A 14,512-nucleotide genomic window follows, 5' to 3' on the forward strand; every position below is an offset into this window, starting at 1 on the left:
TCCTGACTGTATACTCATATTTCTACCACCTTTCTTGACAAAAATCTTGTTTTGCAAGACAATACTTTCTAGAGCTAAATATATACAAACATCAAGTTCCCAGGCTGGTCTCCTGAAGACACAGAGATTGAAGAGGGCCATGATCTCCCCAAATAGTCATCATATCTGATTAGTGACAGATAAATCTGAAGCCCTTTCAGCAGAACCAGTCCTGAGCTTTCCAACAACATGGGACAAAACTGACTTTTGCTGCTCTAAGGAGGAGCACTCAGGGACATCCTTCCTGCCCTGCGGAGGGCAATGGTGGGATAGAAATTTGAGAGAGGACTGAAGAGGCAGATACCTTTCACTGTAGGATTTCCATGACCCTAGTGTAGAGCCATTAAATTCCTTTCATATTAACAAATTTTCTCCTCCCTCAGTCAGTCCCTGTGGTTGTGACATCTTACCTGCTCGGAGACATCTATCAGATTAAAGGAAATAGAGATGTAATTGCTCCTCGCTGAATAACCTGAAGAACGCTAATCCCAAGACAAGACACAACCACCACCCTCATTCATACTTCCCAGTTTCTGCTTACTCCTCTCCCCAGGGCATTCATGCAGATGATCCTTACCGCTACAGAAGCCCAGCCTTTTCTGCACAGTTCATGGCTCTTTCTGAGCATTTTTACAGCTCAATTTCCCTTTTCCTAACCCTGCTCACGATGCTCGTTTTCCATTTCTTTCCCAAGGCTTTCTGGCATTTGTCTCAATTTTCCATGCAGCTCCCAGTTTGATACCAGCCATATCAGCCCCATGACCTTCTCTCCTCCCGGAGGTGCCATTGCACATTACTTCTTCCCCATCAACAAACCTGGCCAGGCTCACTTTCACACATTTCTTCTAGTCTAGTGCCTCAAGTGGTTTACTCTTTGACAGCCTCTCACCATCATCCTCACTTCCTGGTACACACAGAACATTAAAACAAAACAAAAAAATTACTACATGTACACAAAAATAATTGAAGAAACAGCAGCTTCATGAATAGGACATCACATGCAGAGGTCATCTGCAAGCAGATCCCAGACACAAATAGAATCATCTCCAAATCTTGTCCTACGTATTTTTAAAATCAAAGGCTATCTTCCTTTTGTAATACCATGCCTTTGGCTTAAAATAAGTTATAGCTTGTCAGAAAAATATGCTAATATAACTGAAGTTGTGGTTCCTGAAGGCTATCATAAACACAGTTATTCTAGAGCACAGCAAAGTATTTTATTCCCTGTCCCATAAATTTCATTATTAGGTTGAGCAATTATGTGTACATTTTTACAAGCATTCAGCTGAATCATCTGTATGCATGCACGCTCCCAGCAGTCAGGCAGTAAGTTTCCACCTTAGCTTATATTTTGATGAAAGCTTCTAACTTGATTTTTTTTTTTTTTTAATGCTTTAACAGAGGTAATAATGCTGTTGGTTATTGTAAAGAAACATTAAAAACATGTTTGCTCTTAGCTATTTATAAAAACACTAGAAGATGGGGAAAACTAATACTACTCTTTGAGTGCCACCATTATAAATGGGCACACAGATATAGTGTCTTATTCAATCACGCATGGCACAGAGAAAAAGAAACCTCTTTTTGCTGTTTACTGAAAATGTCTGGGGGGAAATCCAGTTCAACAGGCTTCTTAGAAGCATGCAGAAAATGGGACTGTCAGCAAGAGGGTTTCTGGACAATATGTAAGCATTTCAGGGTAACAACAATAAGGCTTTGGTCATTCCCAGTATCCTAGTACCTCTCTGACACCAAGCCTTGTTGGTACAGTTGAAATGAAGCACTTTGCATGTCAAAGAGTAGAGATGTGGCCCTTCTTGTTATAGCTTTATGAACACAAACAACATTTTACAACATGGGAGACTATAAGAAAATTACATTTATTCAAAAACTTCCATCGATGTCACCTTTTGTATCTCTTTCAAGACTGTAGCTGCCTCCTTAAATGTAGTTTATTAACTGTGCCTGCCCTTCCCCAGGAGGGCCAAAGTGCTAGCCAGACAAGATTAATGGAATCACCCACAAGCCCCCCTAGTCTTTCTTTGCTTTGCTCGTACCTAATCTGCATGCAGGCTAGAGGAACACCTAGCTCCACAGGAAGGCTTAACTTCCAGACCAGCCTGACAATTACCAAGGAATTACTCAGACACTAGAATAATAGGCACAATATAAGACACCAGGGGAAAAACTCACAACAAGAAGGAAAAGAAATGGAAGCAGATGTTTGCATAAGAATGGCATTTTCCTTGAGTATGATAAATTCTTTGGTATGTTAGGGTTAAAAAGAAGGCTCCATTCTGGGAGAGCAAAGTGCTGTGATCCTATATGCAGCTTTAATGAACAGATACACAATTTAAGTTACGGGGATTTCAGTTGATCGAAATTCACTGCTCAGCACTTCAGAGTGGCAGTAAGGGAACTGCTTTGCTCACGTTCATTACAGCATTATAAAGAATGTTTTTGTCTTCTACTACAAGATTTTTGTGTGGGAAGAAGAGTTTTGCAGCCAAGGAAGAGTTCAACTGCATAACAAACAGCAACACCAGTTACAGCCTATGCATAATGCACAAGCAAAAACTAATTCCTTTCACAACTGTCAGCAAACATTAAGCCAGCCCTGTGCTTTGGGGAGAAGAAAGGCTTAGATCACGTCAAGGACAGGAGCATCCCCTCTTGAAGCACCTCGAGGAGATGTCCTGCCAACAACACAGAGCCATTACAGTGCCTGACTCTTATTTACCAATACCTCCACACTGTTGAAGGTGGATTGGTGCCATCGGGGATGCACCCATGTCTCTCAGGAGGAGGAATAAGATTTTATGTGAAGCTGTCTTAAATAAAAGTGACAATCTCTCTCCCCTCTGTCTCAAATCTTTTTCCTAAATTCTTTAAAGAAAAAAAACAAACTAAGTAGCCCTTTTCTCTCTTCTCTCCTGAGCAGAACAACTTAACTTTCAGCTAGGAAAGGTTATATTCTACCATATACTTTCATGGTGTGTCAGGGAGGTCTCTGCCAGAGCACAGAATCCTCTAGTGCACAACACCCTTCCAGGAATGTAAGAACCAGCTGAACCGGGTCCAGGGAGTCGCTCCAGAAACATCCATTTGGAATAGCCAGACTCATCCATTCCAGGGTACTTGGAGAAGGAGTAGAGAGAGGAGACACACAATAACTATCTTCAAACTGATAAAAAGTCACTGCGGACCACAAGGAAACAGATCACTCGTTCTCTGGATCTGCAGTGGATAGGGTAGGAAGCAACAGAGAGGTTAACAGAGAGTTTTTAACGGAGAAGTAAATACAGGGAGGGTGTCCAGAAAGGTTGCAACTGAGATGATGCAAGAACCTCACAGGAATGGCTTAGCTCCAATCATTCTTGACTTTGGGCAAGATACTGGATTTACTGACCACTGGACGTCTCTCCCAGTTCTCTTTCTTATGTAGTACTATATTCCCAGTGTTTAAAACTTCCCAGAACACAGGGAAATACCTATGTCCATGCAGAGTCACATCCCAAACAGAGGATATTACGTGGGACCGTGTTCTTGGCAGACAAGGGAGACTTCAGCACTCAAGGCATCTTGGCCCCAGGGGCAAGGTTTGATTTTGCTTCCACAGCAGCAGAATGTGTCCTAGAGGATGCAGAGCAGGTGAGGAAGAGGCCCTGAGGTTAAAAGCACGAGACAGGAGGAAAGTTGCCTTCCCATCACTTGCTTTTATCATCGAGAACTACACCAGCAGGCCTCCACAAGTCCCCCACCCATCCCTTCTACAAAGACCAATCTACCCCACCCCAGCCTCCTTAGGATGAAGGGATGAGTCAGACAAAGGAAAAAAGGGTCCTCCTCAACACGTAAAAGATGAAGGACAGGGCTGGGAGGAAAAGCAAGCCGAGGTCTTGGACAGAAGGGCATTCTCCTACTGCTGTCCCTAAGGTAGGAGGCAGGAGCTGCTGCTGTGGGGAAAGCGGCAGGTCCTGCCTCCCTTCACACCTGAGCTCTTGCTCTACAGGTAGGACAGGTGGTTTTGTGCAGGGGTGGCCCAGGCAATAGAGTCTCCTACTGTACCCTGAGTTGGAGAAAGGCCTTGCCTCAGGTTTGGATTTGCACTCCACTTCCTTCTTGTGGGCTGCAAACATGAGAGCTGGGTTGCATGTTGTTAGGAGGTATGCTGTGGCAGATATCTTTCACTCCACACTTGCTGACATTTTAGTGGATTAACACTACTACCACATTTTCAAGACAATTTATAATCTTGGCTTGAAAAGATCTGAGAATGAGAAGGACAAGTGTACAGAACTACAGGTAACCCTCAGTTGTTTTTCCTTCCTGACGCTTCATCGCCTAGCTTCGTGTGTGCGTGTGAGCAGTCAAGCACACACAGTAGAAGCTGCCCTTCCAACACTTTGAGAGTTTGGTTTAGCTCCCCCCTGCCAAATATTTCTACACATATAAAAATTATACAAACTCCCCTGTTGAAGTAGTGAATCCCTTTGTAGATTAGCAAAGCCAACACTACGTCAGAGATGAGCAGATGTTTCCAAAATGACCTGGGCACTTGCCAAGATTGGTGCAGAGAGGGCACAGTGAAAGAAGCAGGGAGGTGGGGTGAGCAGCTTCCAAAACAGAAGTACTGAGCAGGGGATGCTGTGAAGTTACGGTAAAAATGCATCATCACAGAAAAACGTGTCCCCAGCACCACATCCAACTGTGACTCCGGGAAGGTTATTCTTCAATTCTCCAGTTCACCATAACACTGCCTGTTTAACCTTCCTTTACGTCTTCCTTATCTAAATTTCTGAACGTGGGACACACTACAAGGTATGGTTGCTTGGAAAGGAAGAACATGGGAGCAGATGTTTTCTGTGAATCAGTCCTCCCTCAAAGCCAGCCCAAAGGCATCTTAGCATAGGCCTGTACAAGCAAGAGGGAAGGATTAGCAGCTCAGCCTACCTCACAGCAGCCAGCTCATCTCGTAGGCAAATACCACAGTTCACCTCCCTGCCCTTCTCCGCTAAAGCCAACTTCGAGCCTAATATCAACGATTACGATTTTCTCTTGCAAAGTGTACTGAGCTCTGAAGTGCAGCACAAGTCAGGTTTGTTAGGAAGAAAATAAGCATAGGGGTGCAGCGAAGTGTGGAGGTTAAGGGTGTGCAGATGGGCAGTCTAACATTCCCATGGAATTACTGAGTATTTCCTTCTTCCCAAGCAGGCTGCAGAGAGCATACAGCAAGGCACCTCTGAGGAACGATTTCAGAAGGTGTTTTCCCAAGCTGCTTGTTCTAATTGCACAAGTATCCTTCCAGTCACACTTGCTACAGTGAAGAACTTGTTCTGAATCATTGACAGTTTTAACATCTTACCACATTGCACTTTCGGGAAGAAATAACACCTCCACCAGAATTTGACTGGTATTTACAGCTGTGATAACAGGACCAAGGTACTAATAATTCCTAAACGATGCTTTGTGACATTAGTGCAACCTATCTCTTGTAGCACTACAATACCGAATGACAGAATTAAAGTGGTGGTTTTATAAATACTTCCTCACCCAGGAAAAAGCAAGGGGAAGAAAACAGGTCTCAGGAAATATGAAGTATATAAGACAACTATTTTCAAGTTATTGCAAGGGGAAACAGTTCAAAGTGTGCCCTTTTGAAACAGCTTATTCCACCTTTGAAGCACCAAATTAGAGCATTTCCCAAAAAGCAGAAAACTGCATAAGGTTTCAAAGAGATACAGGAAAAAAGTGAGCCATTAAGTGGAAAACCAGACACCACAAACTCTTTGGCATTGCAGACAGGGTATGAGAGTCACTTAAATACAATCCATGATGTCAGAAGAAGATACTGAGGAGACAAAGATAAAAAGGAGAGGGAGGTTTTTCAAGCTACAATATCCAGAATCACTCCTGTTCTTCACCGTAAAATTCAGAGAGGTGCATAAAATTTAGAGAGACTTAGTAGATTGAAGACAATGAGCTCTTTGCTGCAAATCAGGAAGCTCCTTTTCAATTTAATAATAGAATTAATTAATGGGTTCCTATCAAGCATTTTTGTGGACTGTGAGGTTTTGTAGCCTTAAAAGACTAGATTTGTTGAATTCCGAGTATTTCATAGCTGTCGTTACACAGTTAGCCTACAGCTGTGAGCAAGCATATTTTGAAGTAATTAGTCTGAAAGACACCTGGGACTTGCCAACTGAAATGCAAAATAGTTGTTATTGAGAAAGATTTAACTATACTTTCCCCCTCTTAACCTTGGCTTAAAAACTTAAGCACACACATTTGTTCTTTGAAATGTGCATAGTTTTATGGCCACTTAATATTCCTGTTCAGAGACAGTTTACTATTCCTACAATAACGAGGTAAATACACAAAATGCTGGTGGCATACCACAGGAAAGGGAGCTTCCTTCATAGTAACCAAAATTAGCCAGGTGAATAGTCTCCAGTGAGATAAGACTTAACCAGACTGCCACGTTTTTATCCTACACAATTATCAATCAAACAGAAAAGGCAATCGGTTGTGTCAGAGATCACTCCTGAGATGTACCAAAACAGAACAGCCTGTCTCAGATGGTCCCAGGACCTTGTAGAAACCAGAGCCTAGCAGCTGGCACAGTATCCTTGGCTGTGTGCAACAATGGAAAGCAACAGTAACAAAGAAACCAAACACCTATAAGATCTGTGGTTTTTTCCCTCCTATATCAACACTGCCACAGAAAATTCTGAAGTGTAGATTTGGCTTTTAGAGGCTAGCATTGTGCCCCCCACACACTCACATTAAATATTCATTTAGTTGTCTTACCTGAGTATAAAAAGCCACACTGAGAAAACATGAAGAACCAAAACCCAAAGGTCAAAAGTAATCTTCTCCAATATTTTCATACTGTGAGCCAGAACTCACGGAGGTACACAGCGTACAGTCCTTGTTGCTTCCATTCATTTTAACAGCATCCTTCATACCCAGCAACTTCTACTAATCCTTTTCTCCTGCTCTCCTCATCAGATGAGGGATGGTCTTCCAGATTAAATACAGCTGTTCTCACCCGACTCAGTCATTTGGGCAACTCAGGTGACTAATTACCACTCATACAAGTCCCCTGAAGCCCACCAATGCCCCCAGAACAGGGATAACTGAGTATTAACAACTAATGATCACAGGCCACTGGTCAGAGTTAGGCTACCCTTGACAGAGAGAGGCTGGAGCTGCCCCCAGCTCTGACAAAAGGGCATCAGGGGCTGAGATGCAGCCATCTCTACCCATGGGGGTATTTCAAGGGCCTGCTCGGACTTACCAGCAGAGCCTCAGCAGCTATGCCTGCTTGGAGCAGCACCAGTACCCTGCTCCCAGGTCCAGGAGCACCAGCAGCCCTGGCTCAGGCTCCACAGTGCCAGCACCGCAATCCAGGCTCCAAACAGCATCATCACAGCAGGCAGGGACTGGGGGAATTTTATGATATTTCTTCCTTTGCTTGTTTTCTTACAGTGCACGTGAAACTTTTTGTTTTGATGCTTTGCTGCTACAGCCTCAGCTGGGCTATCCCATCCTCTGGGGCTGAAGGTCATGGTTAGAGCAGCCTGCCACCTTTTCTAATGGGATCTCAGAGCAGTGTCTGCAGCCGAGATGTGATTGGTCAAGTTCTGAGTGTTGTGTTGCAGATTTTGTGCTACAAACTGGGTAAAGCTCCCACAGAGCTAGGGTTCGGTCTTGCTATCATAGCTTTTGTAGTTTTATGCCACAGAGTATGCAGTACAGCCAAAAGCCATCGCCTCACCCCTGGCAGATGGGACCACATCAGTGTTTTAGCTGTCTTTGGTGAGATCTGGGGCAGATTGAGGGCTCTGACTTGTTCTGTGTCCTAAAGTCCAGGCTAACAACAGCATCCTTTTGATGTTTGACTTAGATATCTAATCGACACCCACCCAAACTCGAACAGGTTGGGAAAATCCCAGGGGATCTCAGAGCCTTGTTGCTACTGTCATGCACGCTCTACAGCAATGGGCAGGAGGTTATGCATTCCCACAGAGGATGTGAAAGCTATGATGGAGCTGCTGTAACCTTCAGCAACAAGTAGATGTGCAACGCCATTTTTTAAGCACCAACAGAAACAAAACAGCCCTGGCTAAACCAGGGACAGAGCTAGAGACTAGGAACCGCAAGAGCGTGCAAGCCATAAAAGCAGCACAGAAATGCAACTGAGGTGATATTGGTCAGCAAGGTAAATTGCTTTGCAGCAGCTGCCAAACCACTTGTTTTGCTGTTTACATAGTACATCAACAGCATTCATCACCTCCGCAAGCTTTACAGAAACACCTCAATTTTCTTTTCCCGGACTTCATCTATTTTTCTTCTCTCTCTCTCACTTAACACACTTTGCCTTCTACTCAAACGACAGGAATAAATTATTACGTGGGATCTTCATGCACAGCTTTAGACATCATGACAACAGAGACACGATTGACAGTTTTAGTGATGGATGCAGCTAAACTTGAATTAGCTCCTAAACAAAAAACCACAGAAGTCTTATCTGAGAAGCTGCAGCACCTCTGGAAATAATGAACTGATTCTACACAGCAGAAGTGGGTTAAGTTTCTTGTTTTCCTAGGAGCATTCCTAGCAGCCTTCCTGCCTGAAACATTTAGAAACTCTCATTAAAAGTTGTTGGACGAACCAGGCTCCACAATGTCTGTTTGGAAACCCAACTGTTACAGCAGAGGAAAAAGGGCACATGGGGCAGAAATGTAAAATCTTCAAAAGGAACAAATGAGTTTTTCACCACCACCCCCCTCCCATACTGAATCAGCAAGCACATGATGCACCATGATTTTCTTGCAAAATACAAGGACCAACCCACGGCACCAATTAACAGCTCTGAAGAAGCAGCACAAGCATTTGTGCTAAGTTTACATGAGAGTCTGGTACAGCAGCTGAGAAAGATGTAGCTTCAAGGCTTGCAGTTTAAACAAGGATTGGTAAAAGGATGTTACAGATTGCAAGGGTTAGTAGAACACAGTAGTAGGTCGGTCCACCTTAATAATGATCCTTATTCAGAGCAGCAAGTGTTTTTGGCCTCATCACTGCACCATAACAGCCACAAAGACCCTTCCAAAGGCTGATGTCTCACTATGATATATCACTGAGCATTGAAGTGGTGATTTATACTAAATTGGACCATCAAACCACAGAGTTTCGACTATGGCAGCTGGTAAGTATAAACATACACACCTCTGGATCCTATTTCAACCACAGGATCTTAAGTAGCTATTGAAAGTTACAGTTCATCTGATGAATGGGGAAGGGGGAAATATCAGATTGGAGATATATATATTACAGTGGGTCATCAGAACCAGGAAAAGAGCTTCCTCATCAACAAGAGACCCGTAGCTATTGGTAACTGTTACTTATATTTCACCCACTGAAACAGCTGCCTCCGGCTCACCACTGTTCTCTATAGAAAGCAAAACACCGGTGAGTATAGTAAAACCTCAAAGATTTTTTTTCTTCCCATCAGTATCTGGGTCAAGCGTATAGAAAACACGTTGCTTTTCTTTGAGCTACTCTCCCTGTGCTACGCAGGAGGCACCCACAAGGATGGCCATGCTGGCCCTGGTGAGGTCCACATAGATGAGGACCTTGCCTCTGCCTACCAGGCAGAGTGACCACATAATGAAGAGGAAACAGTGAACCTTTGTACATCAGCAGAGCAGCATCAGCTGGGGTATTATTGTACAGAAGGAATGTTCTGCTTCATGATAAGCACAAGCTGTATAAACACACACATACCTTGGTCATGCTCCTGTCAGCCCTATCAGCTCTCCTGCATGCCAAGCATTGCCCGAACACTGCTTGAATGAGGACTGATTTCTTACAGGATACGGATTCCACAAGTTAAGCATGGCCCTTGGGTGAATGCAGAAAGCTGAGGTCCATCTCATGTGTCTACAGCAACCAAACAATCGGTTATTTCCAATATAGTGCTCTGATAAGTTTCTTCACTTAAAAAATTTTTTGTAACGAAGTAAAACTCAGCTGAAGTGAAGCCATGAGATGCTTTATCTGTCATTTCGTTTTCTTAGATCTCAGTCCTATACAATGGACTAAGCCTAAGCAAAGAAAGCTTCTCACAAAACCCTAACATGACCACGGCAATGCTTCCCAAATCACCAGCAGCTGAGCCCCAGTTCAGAAAAGTGTCACTGCATCATGAAGCCCCCCTCACCCCAATTACAAGTTGACACATCTTAGATTATCTGTCTTCAGCACCACGCCCAATGAACTCTGTTTTACCCTCTGCTGTGGGCAATATTAGTTGGAAATCTTCCGAGCAGTATTTCTACTCTGAAGACGCCAAAGAGATACAGAACTGTCATATGAATCCCAGATAATTTCTGGGACCTGATTTTAGTTTATTCACAGATTCAGATATCTGACCTGATTTGCATTTACCTTATGTTTTTCAAGGTTGCTTTGGACCAAAATTTTTTTTTAAAGGAATAAGAAAGAAAGAGAACCAACCCTCTGGAGAGCAACACAGATTTGTGAGGCCTGTTATCCTAGTTATCCTTCCTGCAGCAGGTCATCTCTATCTTGAGGGACCACTGACCTACATAATGTCTATAGAAGACTAATTAGGAGGAAATTTTAAAAGTGGATTGCATTTTAAGTGGATCCTATTTAAAAATAATTCAGTGTCAAAGCCAGCCATCAACATACAAGAAGAATTACTTTGCAAATAGGTGACATCTGCTTTGTGCGGCAGCAACAAGATCACGGTCCATATTTTCCATCAGAGAAGTACAGTTCTGTTGCTTTGCTTCAAGTAAGTTAATGATAGACTGAAGCAGTGTTTAGATGAGGCTTTTTTCTTCATTTGTTTATTTGTTTTAGTGAAACAAAAGCACCTTATTACATAACTTTCCAGTAAGGGTTAAGAGACTCTGCTGAAGACGAGTGAAAATAGTTGTGAAGACCACCAATTCATACAGCCTCACCGCTGTAGCTGGTAAGCTAACTGCAGACATCCAGCCTGATAAGATGTCAATATTTTTGCTGGGGCACGGTTGCAAGCATTGTATTAGACAAGTCTCCAACATCCCTTCCTGGAAAGACCTTGTTGTTAAGAGCTGTAATATCATGTATGATGTTCTAACCACATCCTGCTATTATGATTTTACAAACAATATGCAGTTGGAGACAAATGGACAAAATAAATTCCTGTTGGGAACACAACCTAAAAGAACCTTGGTGTCTCAGCATTAGACAAAATCAGTAGGTGCTGACAACTGCATTTTATCCAAGTTAGACTGATAATTAAATTATTAACAGTGGTTAATTTCATATCAAGTATTTACAAGAAAACTGACCAGTAGTTTTTTACATGTGTTTTCAGAGCCTGACTACTCATCTCGTGCCATTAAACTATTTTTATCAAGTTTATTAAAGTTTATATTATTTTTCTTGACAGCTAAGACAGTTGAAATTTACTGATGGCTTGAATAAAGTTACAATTTTAACCTCCCATTTTATAAAAGCTGGACCACACCAGTCAAAAAGCCTCATTGCCTTCTTTGAATGGCAGTGCAACAGAGTGCTACAGCAAATTACTTCATTGCAGAACTGACTATCAAGATCAAATTTAACCTCAGGATAAGTAAAGTAAACAATTCAAGTCAGACAACATAATAGACCAGCTTCTTGCATGTTTTCTTTTTTTTTTTTTTTCCCTGTGCTTCTTCACTGCTATAGTTTCCTCTAAGAAAACATAATATTTTTTTTCTGAAAATACTGTCTTCACAGATAATCTTTTAAAATGTTTCTGCATGCTGTTTGCAAGCAAAACAAATATTTTTTTTATTAAGATATTCAACTATCACAATTCAAGCCTATAATTTGGTCCTTTATGAGTTCTTAATTTTTATTTGTATTCTTGTTATAAGGAGCTTCCTAAATTTGCCATTCTCCTTGTGCTTCACATATTAAGGACAAGCAGCATGAGGGAATATTTTTGAACTTTTAAACAAGAAATATGTAGCTAATTCACCAACAAAGCATGAACATCTGTGTGTGGTGAAAGTAAACAACTGGTTGTTCAAGTAACTTTTTAACCATAATTAAACACAACAGTCAGCCCAGAATAATCAAACTCAAACATATAAACCTACTTATCAGCTAGAAAACTCCCCAAATCCAGCTTAAACACTAGTATTGCCAGCTGGGTGACAATCAAATATCCAAAGCCTTCCTTGTCTCTGTCTGGTCTCTACAACTGCGTGGTCAGACAAACCACTGCAGAAGCAATCAGAGATGTGGGCACAAAACCAAACAGAATGGGAGGCTAAACTTTACCTCTCATTTCATTGTAAATGAAAATAATCTCAGCAGTTCTACAAAGGAGATCCTCAAGGCTGAGAAACTTTACATTGGACTTCAGAATCCCGGAAACTCATTAGGCAGCAATCCTTTAAAGCACATGGGTATGATCTGAAGTAAACCAAGAAAAATCATGCACTGACAATATAAAGACAGCGAAGAGATAATGTTGCAGATGCTGACTGAGACTAGTTTGCAGAGATAGCAGACTCCAGCAACCAAGGCTCCTAATGTCTATACAGAAAAATAAAAAGACACCATTGATGCTTAGAGCCTTGCATCCATGAACGTGAGGACAGCTTCAGCCATATGATGCTTCTGCTCCTGCAGTCCTCCAGCTGCCAGCTAGGTGCCAGTAACAGCCAGTGCTGTTTTCTTCGGTGTCTCAGTTTTGAGCTGTTTAAGATGGTGCTTCTCTATATCCTTGCAATACTTCTCCAACCCTCTCAGCTACATAGTACCAGCTCCAAATCATCATGCCACACTTGCTCGGCATCCTAGATACCCGACTTACTCAACCTAACCACTTGGCTGTGGTCACAGCTTTTTGATCACTACAAGACTGATTTGTTCCAAAATACCCTTGAAATTTCCATCCTGCCATTTAACAGGACATGAGTCCATGGGTTAGTTGCACAGCAATTTGGACAGCATGCTCTGCCACCCAAACTACAATTAGCCCTCTTAAAAGCAGGTCTGTGGCTGTACACAGCTATTGCTTTTGTTACCAAAGCTAGCTGGGGTACCTCTATGTATGCATTATGCAGACCAGCCATATTCAGTGTATGCACAGAATCCTGGGGAAGAAAGGGGAATTTGTTGCAGGTCAAAGTGGGGATTGAGACCAAGCCCCTGCTAACATTTCTCAGCATAAAACAGCTGCATCAGGGACTTCCATGCACACACGGGTTGCTGTTAACCTCATTGAGACTGTTTGTATAAGTGAAGTCTCATTAACATCAGGGTAGGCTCCAGCATCTGGCCACAAGAAAATCAATTAGTTGCCTACCAAGTTATCTAGCAGAAAACAAAGGCAGACTTCCAATGTTCAAACGAAATTGGTTTGTAAAAGAAATAGGCTACAAGTTCATGCATTTGGTGCCAAGTCTACTCTATGTTCACCAGGTTTGCTATCGGTTACAAGAAACAGAGGAAATGGAGGTTTGGCTTTCTAACAAAGAAACATCCTTTGGGACCTAAAGAAAGAAAAAACATTTCCTGTCTGCCAGCTAAACTGAGAATACAGAGCTGGTCTTGAGAATCTATATCCTTTCTCTAGGAAAAAAACGACACTGCTAAACTTATTCTTCCTTGAAATATTACATCTTTCTGTATTCAATTTCCATAGTTTCTGATTGTAGACAGCTCTGTTGAAATTGCTGTAATTGAAAACAATACAAAAGGAAACAGGGAAGAATTACATGAAAGTGGTATTGTCAATCAAAAGCACTTCAGCAGCTGTGAGTACCTCAGAGATGTTTGCAAGACTTGTGGAACCCTTGTGAGTTAGATGCATCAGGGCTAATTTTTCTTAACAATAGAGGAACTACCCAAGACAAAGAGCAATTGCAGCAAAGAAATTAGCTGAACCTACTCCTAGAGCCGGTGAATTCAAGGATTTTAGATGTTCCTCTTCACTGTCAGCAGAATGGAAATTCACCACTGGAAGAATTAAAATCCATGGCCAAAGTCTTGACTCCAGACAAGCCATTGATGTGACTGCCATGATTTAAGCAGGTGCTGAGTTCGCTGCATGTTGCCCTTCCCTGTTGTCTGATTTCTCTCATACGTACTAGCAGTAGGATTTTTGGTGAAAGCAGAAAGGGATCCCAGTGACTGTTTTGGTAGAAACAAGTGTGATTTTTGCCCCTGGCTTCAATGGGAGATAGATTAGTCCCAAACTTTCAGATGCACCAGAAATGTAGCCTATTTAAACGCTCTTTATTGCTAAGCATAGGCTGCATTATCCGGATTCACCGGGATGCATCATCTTTTCCAAAGTTTGTTTTGTCCGTATCTAGGTTGCGGGCTTGAGACATCCAGATGGCCAAGGTGATCAGCCGTGCTCCCAGAGCAGTCCACTGCAGAGCTGTCCCCA

Source organism: Strix uralensis, chromosome 7, assembly GCF_047716275.1.
Source record: "Strix uralensis isolate ZFMK-TIS-50842 chromosome 7, bStrUra1, whole genome shotgun sequence".
Taxonomy (NCBI): domain Eukaryota; kingdom Metazoa; phylum Chordata; class Aves; order Strigiformes; family Strigidae; genus Strix; species Strix uralensis.